We start from the raw sequence: 14,496 nt of genomic DNA, 5'->3' as shown, positions 1-14,496 counted from the left end.
TATTCATTATCTGTAGTGGGGGATTATCACCATCAGATTCTTAACCTCAAGCTGGTTTCTCCTGAGGCCCAACATGCTTCTGGGATTTTGTTTTCTTACCATGATTTCATATGCACTCAGGAAGTTCACAGCAGAACATAATTGGGAAGGCATATCAACATCAAAGGTTATATTATTTCATTCTAATGCCAAAAATATGGTTTCAGAATTGCCAGCATTATGCACTGTCTCTTCTAGTTAGTGTGCACAACTAAAGGTTACCTGCACTTTAAAAATCTGGTTAGGGTTAGCCTATGATCCTAAAATAACTAGAAGTACCAAGATTTTTGATGGCGAGGGATAAAAAAGATGGAAATTTATCTCTCTGAAGATGTGGGACCAATAGATGATAGCTGTAAATTCTTTTATTTATCCTCTGAGTTTTAGGAAATGCTGTTTGTCTTTTTAGTTTTGTGGGATCAGAATTCTGATTTCAGCAATTTTTTTATGACTGTACCTCAAATTATATTAGACTGTATATGCTCTCAAAAAAGGAAGAGAACATGCCTTTTATAGTGCAACTTATACAGTAGGCATTGAATAATTGAATGAAATGGCATGTTGGTGAATATTAGATAGTGGGTTAAATGAGGGATGGGGATTTTTTATGCCTAGAAGTTACAGTAGTATCATTGGACAGACTAATTCCATTTGTGATTGGTCACAAATTGATCTGAATAGCAAGAGTTAGGGGGAGAGTATGAAGTTGTGGAACAAAATAAAGCTAACTAGCCCAAATGGAGGAGGAGGGACCAAACATTAACCTTAGCCTAGGGGTCTAGGCAGCTGAGCTGAAGTGGTCATAGTTTGATTGATGTCTCTTTGATACATCATTCATTGACTCTGTTAATTGAAAGCAAATTTCACTTTTTGAAGCTGGTTTGTAATTATCTGCATTTCTCCTGAAGCAAAAAGAATCCTGTGTGTTTGTGTGCAGGCGTTGAAATGAGGGATTCTCTGTGTTTTTGATAATCACCCTGAATTTACTGTTCTTACATGCCTCTGAAGTTAAATTCGAACCCTAAAGAGGCAACTTATTTTGTTTTCCATTTGGTTTTCATCTTCTTTACTTTTGGATTGTTGCAGCTGCATCACAAGGCAAGCCAGCAGGGTGGTCCATTCAAACTTTGGATTTATTCATGATCTTTGTACAGCAGCCCCTTCTCCCATCATCACTACTGGGAAGTGTACTATAAATCAGGTAAGAGTTTCATAATGCTATCCATTTTGTATCTTAGGATTTAGGCAGTCTGGTATATAAAGAAAAACATTCTAGAAAAGTTCTATGTGATTTATCCTTCAAAAGTGAAATCATGTCACTTGCTTTGTTTCTGGTCTAGGGCGAGCAATGTCTACACAAGTAAAGTGAAAAGGAACGTTGAAGCAATTACCAAGGAGATGCAAACTTTTTGCCTTATTACATTTATTGTTAAAATACTTCAGGGATTTGTAATTACTTCCACATGGGTAGTCCTTTCACCAACACAGACCATAAACCTTTCCTGGTACTCTGGTCTTTGGCAGCTGCCATGGCCAAAAACCCCATTTCCCCTACAGCCCACCTTTTGGTGATGAGCTTTTTGACTTTACATAGACTGGTCCTTAGAGGATAGACAGTTCATGGAGGAGCCTGTACTGGAATTACTTGGGGGGGTTCACAGCCTCAAGCCTTCACCTTCTTTGTGGTTGCAGGATCATTTAGTGATTTTATTGGTTACTTTTCCTTAATCAAAGAAACAAAAATGATTTGTTACCAAATAGTTATCATAAGAATAAAACATTTTTAATTCTTTAGACTTTGCTACAGAATAATATGTAAGTTTAACATAGACAGTGGGGAAAAAATAAAATGAATTTGTTTGGTTTGTACAAACACCCATTAGTGACTCTAGTATTTCTTTCTCTTGGCCTGTTTGCATTTTACAACTTCCTGATTTCTTCACATACAGTAAACTTGGACAATCATCCAGATACTGAGTGTTTGTGAAGGATGATGACTCATTGTTCTTCATTGAGGACAGGAAAAGAGGAAATTAAATTACAGCAGGAGAGAATCAAGTTAGAGCTGAGAGAACTTTATAGCAGCAAAACTTGTTGAACCCTGGAATGGTTAGATTGAATTTAATAAGTACTTATTAAACACCTTCTGTGTGTAACACACTCTAGGGATACAAGGATGAAAAATGATACACAGCCCTCAACGAATTTACCATCTTTTAAGCTAAAGGATATAAGTACAAATAACATAACACAAGTTAGAATAAGATAAAGGCATAATTATATTAAACCTTTATTAAGCTCTTCCTTCTGCACCTGTGTGTATGTGTGTGTTTGTGTATATGTGCTCTATTCTAGAGCAAAATTTAACTGACACTGTCCCTGCCCTCATGGAGCTTACAGTCTAGTAGAGACATATATTACAAACACAGATAACTATTGTATATAGCAATTCATGATAAATATGTTAGAGAAATATAAAACACACTGCTAGATGCAATTCAAAAGAGGTCTTTATGAACAGGCAAAGGGGCAAAGTATGCATCTAGAAAGGTCTCAGGATGGAGATAGCCTTTAAGGGATGAAATCTTAACTAGTATTTTAGATAACCTAAAAAGGTTATTGGGGGGGAAAAGGCAAAACGTTTTTTTTTATTATTATTTGATGAGTTCTGGAGACGTAAATTCTAGATAAAGTTGTTTTTTGTTTCTATTCCTATACTGTATTTTAAATTTGCCCATTTTCAGCAAACATAATATATCATAATATGATTTTGTAAACTTTAGGAAGTTGTTACTTTGTAAAGAAATATTTATGGCCTTAAAAGATTCATATATTACTTTCTTAAATAGAAAGTACCTTGCCCTACTTATTTATTTAAAGTGATTTTGATTTATATACTGTTTAGTGAAAATGTTATATTAAAGGTTATATACTCCTATCTCTAGCTATGTATCTTTTTACCTTTCTATCATTTCATTAATTTTAAGTAATTACATGTGTTCCATCTGGCCCATAAATGCTTCTAAATAAATAGATGTGCCTAATTTCTCTTTCTTTTTATTAACATTGCAGGCTGCTTGGAAGCTAGGCAAAATAATTGTGCCAGCATTTTGAATCCTATAACTTTCCCAGAACTTTCTTTTAGCCAACAACATATAACTATACATATACAATAGAAAAATAACATACACATTCTAATTGTGGACAATATAGCAACCATAGTAAGCAAATGTCCTTCATGTTGTTGTAATATGAAATGAGGAATTTAACTCAAAACCAAGGGAAGTTATTGGTTTTATGTCATAAAAATTTAACTTGCTCCAGAATCTTACTGGATTCTACATCAGAAAAGTCAATCAGGGAAAACCCTATTGTGGAATAACTTTTTAATATGTATACTACCTCGTTGTAGAATATAAACACATTTTTTTTACGTTATATTAGTTCTAGGTTAGAGTGTTGTTCTTTAAATGGAAATAGACCAACAAGTAATTTGTTCCATGCAAATTCATGCCTTTTACCTTCTGTAGGAAGTTGGTTTAAATGGTTACAGTTTCTTGCCACCACTGGAAGAGTTAGTCAAGAAATTCTAACACTTATGAATTCATGCCTTAAATTTCTGCAGGAAAATAACTTAATTGCATGTGGTCCACACAGGTCAGAAGCAATCTGTTTTTTTTTTGCATGGAGTATTAAGGAAAGTAGATCATTTTTTTTAACAACATTATCTCATGGTTTTAGAAAATTGCTTTATTGTGAAAAAAGGAAGTCTCAGGCAAATTCTTGTTTGTTAGCCAATCTATGCAACTTACTGAGAAGAAACACAGTTCTTCATAGTGTTAATCAAGTCTGAGTGTCTGATGAATACCCACATTGTATTATTGACAATGTAGTGCAAAGTCACCTTGGATTTTCAAGTAGCTGACATTTCCTGTGATTGCATGTAAAGCAATATTATAAGCATTATCTAAACATTTTGCATAAATAAGGACCTTATTATAGGCAGTGCAATTGACTGTTAAACTTGGGCAAGCAAACAATGTCATCCACATTGCCCTTTTAGAGTAATCATTAAAGTATGTGGGTTTTTAAAATATTGAACATGGATATTATTTATTTTTGTTTTATTTATAAATTCTTTATAGCTTAATGAAGTCAGAATTTAACTGTCACTGAAGCCATGTCATGTTAAAAGCAGTTTTCATTCATTCATTTATTTAGTAGCTATTTATTGACTACCTACTGTCTACAAACCATTTAATATGGCCCTTTCAGGGATGTGATGATGGAGGCAAAATGTACTCTTTTTTCCTGGAGCTTACTGTCTGGGATGGTAGGTAAAGATGTATACCCAGAAAAATAGGGTATGAGACTATTACCATACCATGTGGGAACTAAAAACAAAGTGCTCTGGAAGAAAGCAAGAGGGAGAGAGTTCTTCCAATTGGATTGGTAATAGAAGACTTTATGGAGGAGATGACATGTGTGCTGGGGCTTGAAAATGCAGTTAGGGTTTTAATAGTCAGATTTGAAAGAGAAGAGGAAGAGGGCATTTTTCCTTTTGCAATCCGTCATTCATCCACATAGCTACCAGACTGACAAATTGATAGTCCCACAGCACATATGACTAACCATTTTACTTTCCTGATCAAAAAGTGTATTTGCCTTGTTGCTTGTCTCTTTGTCATTTGAAGCCCTCCACAATCTGGATATATTTCCAAATTACTTTATATTATTTCTGCTCAGATAGTGCATGTTCTGATCAAACTTCTTTATAGGCTCTCCCCTATACATAACATTCATTTCCTGTCTCTGGACCTTTGTAGGTTGTTCATTCTCCTTGGAATGTTTTATCTCTTTACCTCTCCCTACCGTAATCCACAGGGCTACCTTTAAAATAAAGGACCTTGTGGATCCCCCAGTTGGATCCCCCTGTGGATCCCCCTGTAGATACCCCTGCCTCCCCATGACTTTGAATTGACTGCATATATTTTGTGTTTTCTTATATGTGTAAATGTTGTTCTCCTCTTGTTCCCTATTCCCCAATAGAATGTAAACCCCTCTGAGGGCAGGAACCATATTGATTTTTGTCTTTGACTCCCCAGTACCTAATTTATAGTAGGTGCTTACTCAGATGCAGGTTAAATTGTGTTTAATTGAACTGAATTGTATTCCAGGTAGAGGAGGAAAGTTATGGAGGCAGGAAAACCCAAGGCTTCTGAAGGGAATATTAAATAGTAGTAAAGTCTGTTTGGCTATTACAGGATTAATATAAAGGAAGAGTGGGAGATTAAATTGAACTGAAAAACTGAGATTGAGACCAATATTAGTTTGTAGCCTCAATCTCAGGGACATTGCCATTAAGTATTTAACAACTCACTCTACAAGGGGGAAGAATAAATGTGTAACATAAGTTTAGTCTGCAATATTAATGTTTTCTTCACCATTTTCTGAAGTATAGATAGTCATATAAATCAACAATGCAATCAATAAAATAGTAAATCAAGCCCTGATTTGTAGCATTTGCCAGTTCTTGAATTGAAAATGTCCTAAAAATTTAGCAGTTGACTCACTAGAGCTGGTTCAGCAGGCTGCAGTAGACCCCTAGCTTCTCAGCCCACCTTGAGTCAAGCTCGAAAAGTCATCTGGACTTTACTCTGAGACACTGAGGATCCACAGAAGATTTTACAACAAGACAGTGATATGATCAGAGCTCATTTTAGGAAAAAAAATCTGATCATATTGTGCTACATGGACCAGGAGGAAGAGACCCCGGAAGTTATAACCAATGGTTAAGTTTTTCAACAATTAACCTAAAAAGCAATTAAAATGATTGAATCGGGAGACTAATATCAGGAACAGGTAAAAGAGGGGAGACCTGAGAGACACAGGGAAAAGTAGGATAGACACAAGTCAGTGAGCAGTTGGGTGTTGGAATTGAAAGAGAGGAAGGAATCAAGTGACCTTAAGTTTATAAATCTGGGTCACCGGGAGAATTATGGTGTCATTAATAGAAATAGGTATTTAAGTCTGAAGAACTGGTTTAGATAGAAGGATGCTGAGTTTAATTTGGATGCGCTGACTTTGAGGTGGTAGCAGAATAGCCTGATGGGGAGATATCTTAGGCAATTGGAAATAAAGATCTTGAATATTGAAGCTTGCAGTTTGCAGAGAGGTCAGGTTAGTAGATGTCCATTTGGATAGGTCCAAATATCCCTGTCAATGGACATGTTGATCTTCATAGAGGTGATAGTTGTAGCTTTGAGAGTGGATAAGATCACCAAATATCCAGTCACCTTGGTGATTCTACTGTCACAATATCCCTCACAATTGTCCCCTTATCTCTCATCAGGTGGCTAACACCTATTTCAGGTTCTTAGGAGGCTATTGAAATAGTTCTTCCAGGGGTGGCTAGGTGGAGCAGTGAATAGAGCACTGGCCTTGGAGTCAGGAGGACCTGAGTTCAAATGTGGCCTCACACACTTCACACTTGACACACTTACTAGCCATGTGACTTTGAGCAAGTCACTTAACACCAATTGCCTTGCAAAAAAAAAAAAAGAAATAGATCTCATAATTGGCTCCCCTGCTTTAAGTTTCTTCTTTTCCCAAGCCACTCTTGACATTACTGCTAAAATGATATTCTTAAAGCAGAGTTCTGCCCATGTCATTCCTCCCCTCAAAAAGTTCGATTAAGCCAGCTCATTTATTGGCTATCAGATAAAATATAAATTAATTTGTTTGGCAAGTAAAGGACCTTTACAACTCTGCCCCATCCTATCTCTACAACCTCATTATACATATTTGCTTTTCCCTCAGTCTATGGTTTAATCAATCCAAAAGTGATGTGTTTTTTATTTTTGAATTATTCTAAACCTCTAACTTCTAGAGAGCAACATCAAGACAATGATTGAGGCAGAATTGGAAGCATTGGGTATAGAATCTTATTTTGAGCAGTTTGTGAAAGAATGGTACACAGGGTGTATGGAGGAGAAGCCACCAAGAAGGTTTTGTTTTTTTGTTTGTTTTTTGTTTTTTTCCCTTCTCTAAATAATGGAGCTGCCTGGGCACATTTGTAGACAGAGAGAAGTATTTTCCTTGGGAAGGGAGAGATTCAAGGTGTAATAAACAGTGAGGACAATAGATGGATCAGGGTCCTGGAAGAAGCTGTTGGTGACCAACAGGACAAGTGAAATGACTGAATGAAAAGTTTTTATTTATTAAGCACATACTATGTGTTTTGTCTTGGGGTTACAAATACAAGAGACAGCCCCTGTCCTCAAGGAGGACATTTACATTCTAGAGGAGAAAATTAAATACTACTTGAAAAATCTATTCTTAGTCAAGGTCACACAGATAGTAAGTGGCAAAGCTGAGATTTGAAGTGGGGGGAGTGTCTTCTGATTTCAAATTTAGTGCTTTTCCTGCTGTACCACCTGCCTCAAAGTAGAATTAACCACCGCTACAAGTGTTCTGATTAGAAAGTTTATATGATGGTGTTGGCCTCTTGCAGATTTCCTATCTGACTTTGGATTGATGGTCTTTTTGAAGCTGTATATATGTATATATGTGGCTTGGAGTTCAAGGGGGAGGAGGTGGACAAGCAGGTAGGCAATAAATGGGTTAACAGATGGTATGCTTTTGCAAATTTGTGTCTTCCTGTTTAGAGTTTAACTGCTGAAATCTTGTTGAAAGTTTTAAAAATATATGGGTGTGTTTATCTGTATACACACACATACACATTAGGAATTTGAGCTTATTGTATTTAAAATTATAATGTATGTGTAGATTGTAGGGAAAGCTGGTTTTGTAATTCAGAATGTGCAGTATCTCCCTTTCTGTAAACATGTGATCCATCCATTTTCTTTTAATCAGTTTTATTCGGAAGATTTTCTGTGAAGCACAGTGCACTTTAACAATTATTACAGGCCTTCCTTTTGATCTGAATTTATTCATCTAGTATGACATCCATAAATCACATTGCAGCATCTCATTGACCCACTAGCAACTGCTTATTTGTGGCTACTCATTGACCATACTTTTCGAAATTTCATAACTTAACTCTGTTATCTTTAGCTGGAGGTTCATATGAACTTTCTTAAGTATGGCATTTAAAAAAAAACCAACTTAATTGAGCACTAAACACTTAGAGCTATTTGGTTTCAATTTTTTCCTCCAAAGAAAACAACTTTGGGCAAAAAGATAGAATCAATGCCTGGTTTCTAGAGGGAAGATTAGGCCAGATCTACATGACACAAAGTGAAATGGAGGTAATGATCTGTTGAATTTTGTTTTAAGTGTAGAGCCAGATTTTTTTCTCTTCTTTTCCTTTTTTAGTGTTCAAAGTTATCTGGATTTTCTATCTACACTACCCAAATTCCCTGAAAAATTGCCAGGATGCATTTTGAGCTCTGCTGAATCAGAGTAATGCCTGCACTCAGAAACATCAAGAGCCATTCATTCATACATCCAACAAATATTTATTTTTTGACAGCATTTTTCTGGGTTCTGGGGGAGTGAAAGTTTAGTTAAGACCTTGTCTTCATTAAGCTAACTTTCTGTTAGAGGCAAGACACATGTAATTGTAATGTATGAAATTGTGTGAGATAAATACGTATGTAAGAGATGTGGCAGAAAAGGATGTGAGGTTTGAAGAGGAAGATTGTTTAAAAAATTTAGATAAGGCAATTTGTTTTTCTGTTGCTAACTTTTATTTTATTTTTAATTAACATTAATTTTCTTTCCTCACATGCCCATGCCTGCCCTCAATTGAAAAATAGAGAGAACCAAAATCTTTGCAATACATATGCATAGTCAAGTAAAACAAATTCCTACATTGTCCATATCCAAAAGTGTGTATTTATTATGTTATCTTGAGTTCATTTTCTTTTTGTTAGGCGCTAGGTAACATACTTCATTATTGCTACTCTGGTATTGTGGTGAGTACGGACCAAAGTTTTTGTCTTTCAAAGTTGTTTGTTTTTAGAATGTTGTTTTTGTATAAATTATTTTCCTGGTTCTGCTCCCTTCACTATGCATCAGTTTATACTAGTCTTTCCAGGTTTCTCCTGAAACCATCTCTATCATCTTTTTTCTAACTGCTTTATTCCAAATTACTTTCCAGAATACTTGGAGCAATCCACAGCTCCACCAACAATGTATTAACATGGGTGGTTTCAGCAGCCCCTCCAACAGTTACATTTTCCTTTTTCGCTGTCTTTGCCAAATTGTTGAGTATGAGGTAGAACCTCAGAATTTCTTTAATCTGTATTTCTCTAATTATTAGTGATTTGGAGTCTTATATGATTGTTCATAGCTTGCATTTCTTTCTTTGAAAATTTCCCGTTCATATCTTTTGAATACTTATCAATTTGAGAAGGTCCCTTGTTCTTGTAAATTTGAATTAGTTCCTCATATATCTTAGAAATGACACTGTATCAGAGAAAATGGCTACAAAGGGTTTTCCCAGTTAACTTTTTCCTTTCTAATTTTACCTGCATTAGTTTTGTGTGTACAAAACCCTTTAATTTTTTTTTAATAAAAATTTTCTGGTTTTGTGTGTGTGTGGGTGTGTGTGTGATTTTCTCCAATCCTTGTTTAAAAACACCATGAAGGGGGTGGCCAGGTGGCTCAGTGAGTAAGAGCACCGGCTCCAGTGTCGGGATGACCTGGGGATCAAATCCGGGCCCAGATACTTAGCACCACACCCAGAAATAACTGGCTGTGTAACCTTGAGCAAGTTACTTAACCCCGATTGCTTAAAAAAAAAAAAAACACCATGAAGTCAAAGTAGAAGGTTGCTATTGACTGGGGGTTGGGTGGGACAAGGAAGGTGCCATAGAAAAGAAGGGATTTGACTTGAGCTTCAAAGGATAGATAGGCATTCAGCAGGTAAAGAGAGGAAGGGTATTTCAGGAATCTATAACATAGTTAGCAAACGTGAGGCTATGAGAGACCAACTGACACATTTGAGGAACAGAGGTTAGATCAGTTTTCATGGAGCCCAGAGTTCATGGAAAGGAGTTATGTGAAATAATGTTGGAAAGCTAGACATTATATTGTGGTGTGCCTTGAATGTCTGCCAAAGATATTTACTACTCCTGATCTGAACTAGGGAATCACTGAAGGTAGAGGTAACCATTAAAACAGCAATTTATTCATTTTTAAAACATTTATTGAGAACTTGCTAAGGTAGAGAACTGAGGGAAAACTCGAAAAGAATAAAGCACAGGCTATACCCCCTCTCAAGCAGCTAATGTTCTAATGGAAACGTGATTTCTTCACAAACCACAGTGAGACAATTTGTGATACGTGCCATAAGAAGGGTTTGGAGTGCTGTAGATTTAAGAAGAAAGAAAGGTCAGATCAGTCTTCTCTGATAGGAAAGGTTACTAAATTATAAACTCCAAGAGGGCAGGTACATTTTGTTTTATCCCACTCTCCTCTATATCTAACCCACTCACAGAGGCATCACAAGTGATTAGCAAACACCGAATTGAATCGAATTGAAATGAGATGGTATGTAAGGCAGGGCTTCTTGGGGGCTGTCCCATGTCTGGTGAGCTCACTTTCAAAGACCTTTCTTCTTTCCTAAAGTGCTCTTTGCAAGATCCCCTCCCTTTCTCCCACATTCTCTTTAGTCCACTGCCAGGCTTAGGATGCACATTCAGTAACCATTAAACAAAGATGACAATGAGGATGATATATTTACCTGTCTCTGGGTGTACATATTACACCTAAGCGGGGCTCCTAATGCTGCTAGGCAGGGAAAGTCTCAGGCTGATGCTGAACTTTTGACTCTTACAGGATTCACTGGGTCATTGCTTGGCTTGTAAGATTTGGCTGATATAAACTATTTATCTCTCCAGCTTGAGAGATGGTGGTGGTGGTGGTGGTAATGAATGCACAGGCTAGGAACAAAATGTGCTGTTGGAAAACGAGGTCATGCTTTTGGAAGGAGAATGATCTGAAGCCCAGATCTTGCTGTCTCCTCATCCCCTTTTCACTTACCAGTTCTCCTCCTCTGTTTGTTTTGTAAAAGAATGCAACTTTTTCAAATCAGATTGATAAAGACAGAGCACATTTTTCTCCTCCTCTTGGATGCCTCTCATAGTACATTGAATTTACAAATTTTTGATTCTCAGGACAAATATAAGTTCCTTGAAGGCAGGCATTGTCTTCCTTTTTTCCTTGTATCTTGTCCATCACGTAGCCCAGTGTCTGGCTGGTTGGATTGGGTTGGTCTCTCTGTCTTGCAGATTGAATTATAGCAGTTAACTTACTTTAAAATAGCAGAAATGTTTTTCTTTTTTGGGCAGGGGGAGGAGTGAGAGAGAGTTATTTTTGTTTTTTTAAAGGGCAAAGTTTCTTATTTCATTAGCCCATTCAACAACATTAAAGATTTATCATTAACCTATCACTGGTGGTTCCAGCACACATGACAGCTGTAATCTTATGGAATACATTTTAATTTACAGATTAGTGGGATTTGATGACCTAACAACTGACAGGAAAGCCCCTCCCTACAACAGTTGTATGTCATCTGCTTCAGAGAAGTAATTGCTTGGCAATTCCCATTTGGTAATTCCCTCTTTATTTTCTGATGAGTTACTTAACAGTGATGGGCTTTTTGAACAGAGCATTGAATTTAATGTGTGATTCTAAAACTGCCTTGTAGGCCTTGGGGAGGAGGGCAGCATATGAATTCTGTTGAGATTTACCAGAGGAATACTGAAACCTTTATATGGCCTGTTAATATTTTACTTAATACTAGGCTTAGTACTGAGTAGTTCAAAATATAAAAAAAATAATAAATCAAAGCCGGGATTTAAAAAAAGAAGTTTCCCTGTTCATGAAACTTGGATTGGAAAAGGGATTTGCTATCTGTAGAAAGTTTAAGTATCTTCTAAAATTGTGGTTTGAAAGCAAAATAGCCAAAAAAAAAATAGATTGTGTCAGCATTCTTCCTCCTCCAATTGTGCATTAAATTTTTTTCTCTATTTTATGTTTAATTGGAAGTTCTCTTCTCATTATTATTAAATAATTTAGTGTACAAATTGAAATAGAGGCCAGATTTCCAACTCTGACATTGTGTGAATTTGTGGAAATTTATCAAGACTTGGTAGGTCATCAAAGACACCTGAGACTATCTTTTTTTCTCTATTACTTCCTGACCGAGGATTTCTCCAGTTCCTTTTACTATTCTTAACTATGGTGCCTAAAATGGCACCATTTTGAGAAGGTGGAGTATATTACAATTGGAAAATAACCTTTGACTGATTATGACTTTAGTCTGTTCCAAGACAGGGCAAAACTGGAGCTGTGGTTAGTAATGGTATTGAAGCCATACTGTTCACTGAGCTGTATATGCAAATCCAATTGGTGTCATTGGGTTTTGACTTCTGGAGATACTAGGAGGCCTTCCCTTTTCTTTTCTGCATTCACTTTTCCACTGAGTATTATTTTCATAGTACCTGAGAAGCTTTTGTAAAAAAAAGCATATGGCGGCTAGGTGGCACAGTGAATAGAGCACTGGCCCTGGAGTCAGGAGGACCTGAGTTCAAATCCGAGCTCAGACACTTAACACAAAAAACTAGCCGTGTGACCTTGAGCAAGTCACTTAACCTCAATTGCCCCTCCAAAAAGCAAAAAAATAAAAATAAAAAAATCATAAAATTTGGCCAGACATTCTGGATTTTTTTCCTTCCAAAGAGAATTTTTTTAATTAATAAAATGTAAAGAAAACTACATAACATTGTATTGTCCTCTTTGTTTACTTATTAAAAGTCACATGAAAGTTCTTGACCTATTGTGACCTTTAAAAGTCTTAGTAAGCCAATGCAGATATTTAGTTGACAGTGGAAGAAATAAATCACTTTTATTTTTGAATGGGAAAAGATTTTGAATATAGCTTTTGTTTTTTGTCACACTCTATTAGAAGACATTGCAAGTTTGTATCTTTTAAAAGCACAGTGAAAATTATATATAGAATAAAGGTAACTTAGAAATATAAAAAGAATCAAAGTTGCTTAAGTTTCCTTAAGTGTGTTTTAAAAATATTAATCACTCATAAGTTATTGGGTCTCCTACATTTCACTAGAAAATGAGTTAACTGATACTGTTGCAGAGTTGATATTTTTATGACATTTTTAAAATAGCTTAGCAAATTCTCACCTGAAACCACTACTTTTTTCATTACTGATAACTGAACATAATTGTTTCTTTTAATTAAGTCTTCCTATTAAGTTTAAATATTAGCTACAAATGAAAGGGGTATGATTTCATATTTAAAGAATGCTAGTTACTCTTTTTATAAATATGATTGTCAGAAACATTTTTATCATAAAGGATTACTTAGGATAACTTACAATTTAAAAATCTGTAGTACAAAAGACATAAGGCATGCCCAGTGATAATTTGTTTAGAACTTCAAATGATCTAACATAGGTTATTTCTCCAAACATAATGAAGTATCCATGTAAAAGTTAAAACATTTTTTCTGGTCTGTAAAGATTTGTATTAATTATGTGACCATAGGCCAGTCTCCTAACCTCTCTGGACCTAAAATAATTAATAGCTAGCATTTATATGGTGCTGACTGTGTGCCAGGCATTGTGCTAAACACTTTATAACTTTTATCTCATACCTCACAACAACTTTGTTAGGTAGGTTCTGTTATCCCCATTTTACAGTTGAGGAAATTGAGGCAAACAGAGGTTAAGTGACTTCCAGGGTCACACAGCTAGTAAGTGTCTGAGACTGGGTTTGAACTCAGGGCTTCCTGACTCTAGGCTGGTGCCACCTATTAGTAGGTTATAGACAGTTACAATTAGAATCAGTACAGGGTGTTCCCACATTGATGAAATCACAATTTCCTTTTGATATTTTCTAACACAAGTAGATATGACAGTATTTACTAACATAAGTTGTGTTGGTTTCCACTAATGTGTCAGTATCTGCTAATATCAGCCATATTTCCAATCATACAGAAAGAACTTCTGGATTATTTGAGTGAATTTTTCATGTTTCTCCTTAATGTTTTGACATTCAAGTCTATTTTTTTAATCTATTCAGAAATATTTAGTATCTTCTATACTAGACATTATGGGGCATATTAGTGTTAAAGCCTCATCTTCTCAAAATGCATAGAATCTAGTAAGGGAGATAAGACATAGGCACAGACAAGTACACTCCCTGCCAACATATAATAAATGCTCTCTGAGTGATACAAGCAAAAAGCTGAGAAAGATCGCTTTGGGCCTAGTATTCAACAAAGAAATGGTATCATTTCTGCCAGACCTTGAGTAATGGACGGGATGTTTAGTAGTTAAAGGTGGGAGGGAGGGCACTTTAGAAGATAGAGAATGACAAGGACCATGGTATCCATCTCCAAGGTGGGGTGGGGGGGAGGGGAGAAAAAAGGAAAAAAAGAAATTTATATGATAACTTTATATATTT

The 14,496-nt window shown here is 35.9% G+C and overlaps 1 protein-coding gene across 7 annotated transcripts in view; it reads left to right on the top strand.

Annotated features, from left to right (window-relative positions):
- Positions 1-1,071: 1,071 nt before the first annotated feature.
- The window catches only part of ATXN1 (ataxin 1), a 530,883-nt gene continuing 517,458 nt past the window's right edge, over positions 1,072-14,496 (top strand). For 2 of the 7 annotated variants that reach the window (XM_069092451.1, XM_069092450.1), the window contains exon 1: positions 1,075-1,240. The gene's annotated coding sequence lies outside the window, so the exon portion shown is untranslated. Of the gene's footprint in view, positions 1,241-14,496 lie in introns of all 7 variants that reach the window. The other 5 variants (XM_069092453.1, XM_069092456.1, XM_069092449.1 and 2 more) reach the window with 5 other exon arrangements.

The sequence above is a fragment of the Petaurus breviceps genome, unplaced genomic scaffold (assembly GCF_028583685.1).
Source record: "Petaurus breviceps papuanus isolate PSGF00001 unplaced genomic scaffold, PetGlider_PUasm1.0 190, whole genome shotgun sequence".
In the NCBI taxonomy this organism is placed as follows: Eukaryota; Metazoa; Chordata; class Mammalia; order Diprotodontia; family Petauridae; genus Petaurus; species Petaurus breviceps.
The sequence above is the reverse complement of the archived record's forward strand: the minus strand, read 5'-3'. Positions and strand labels throughout refer to the sequence as shown.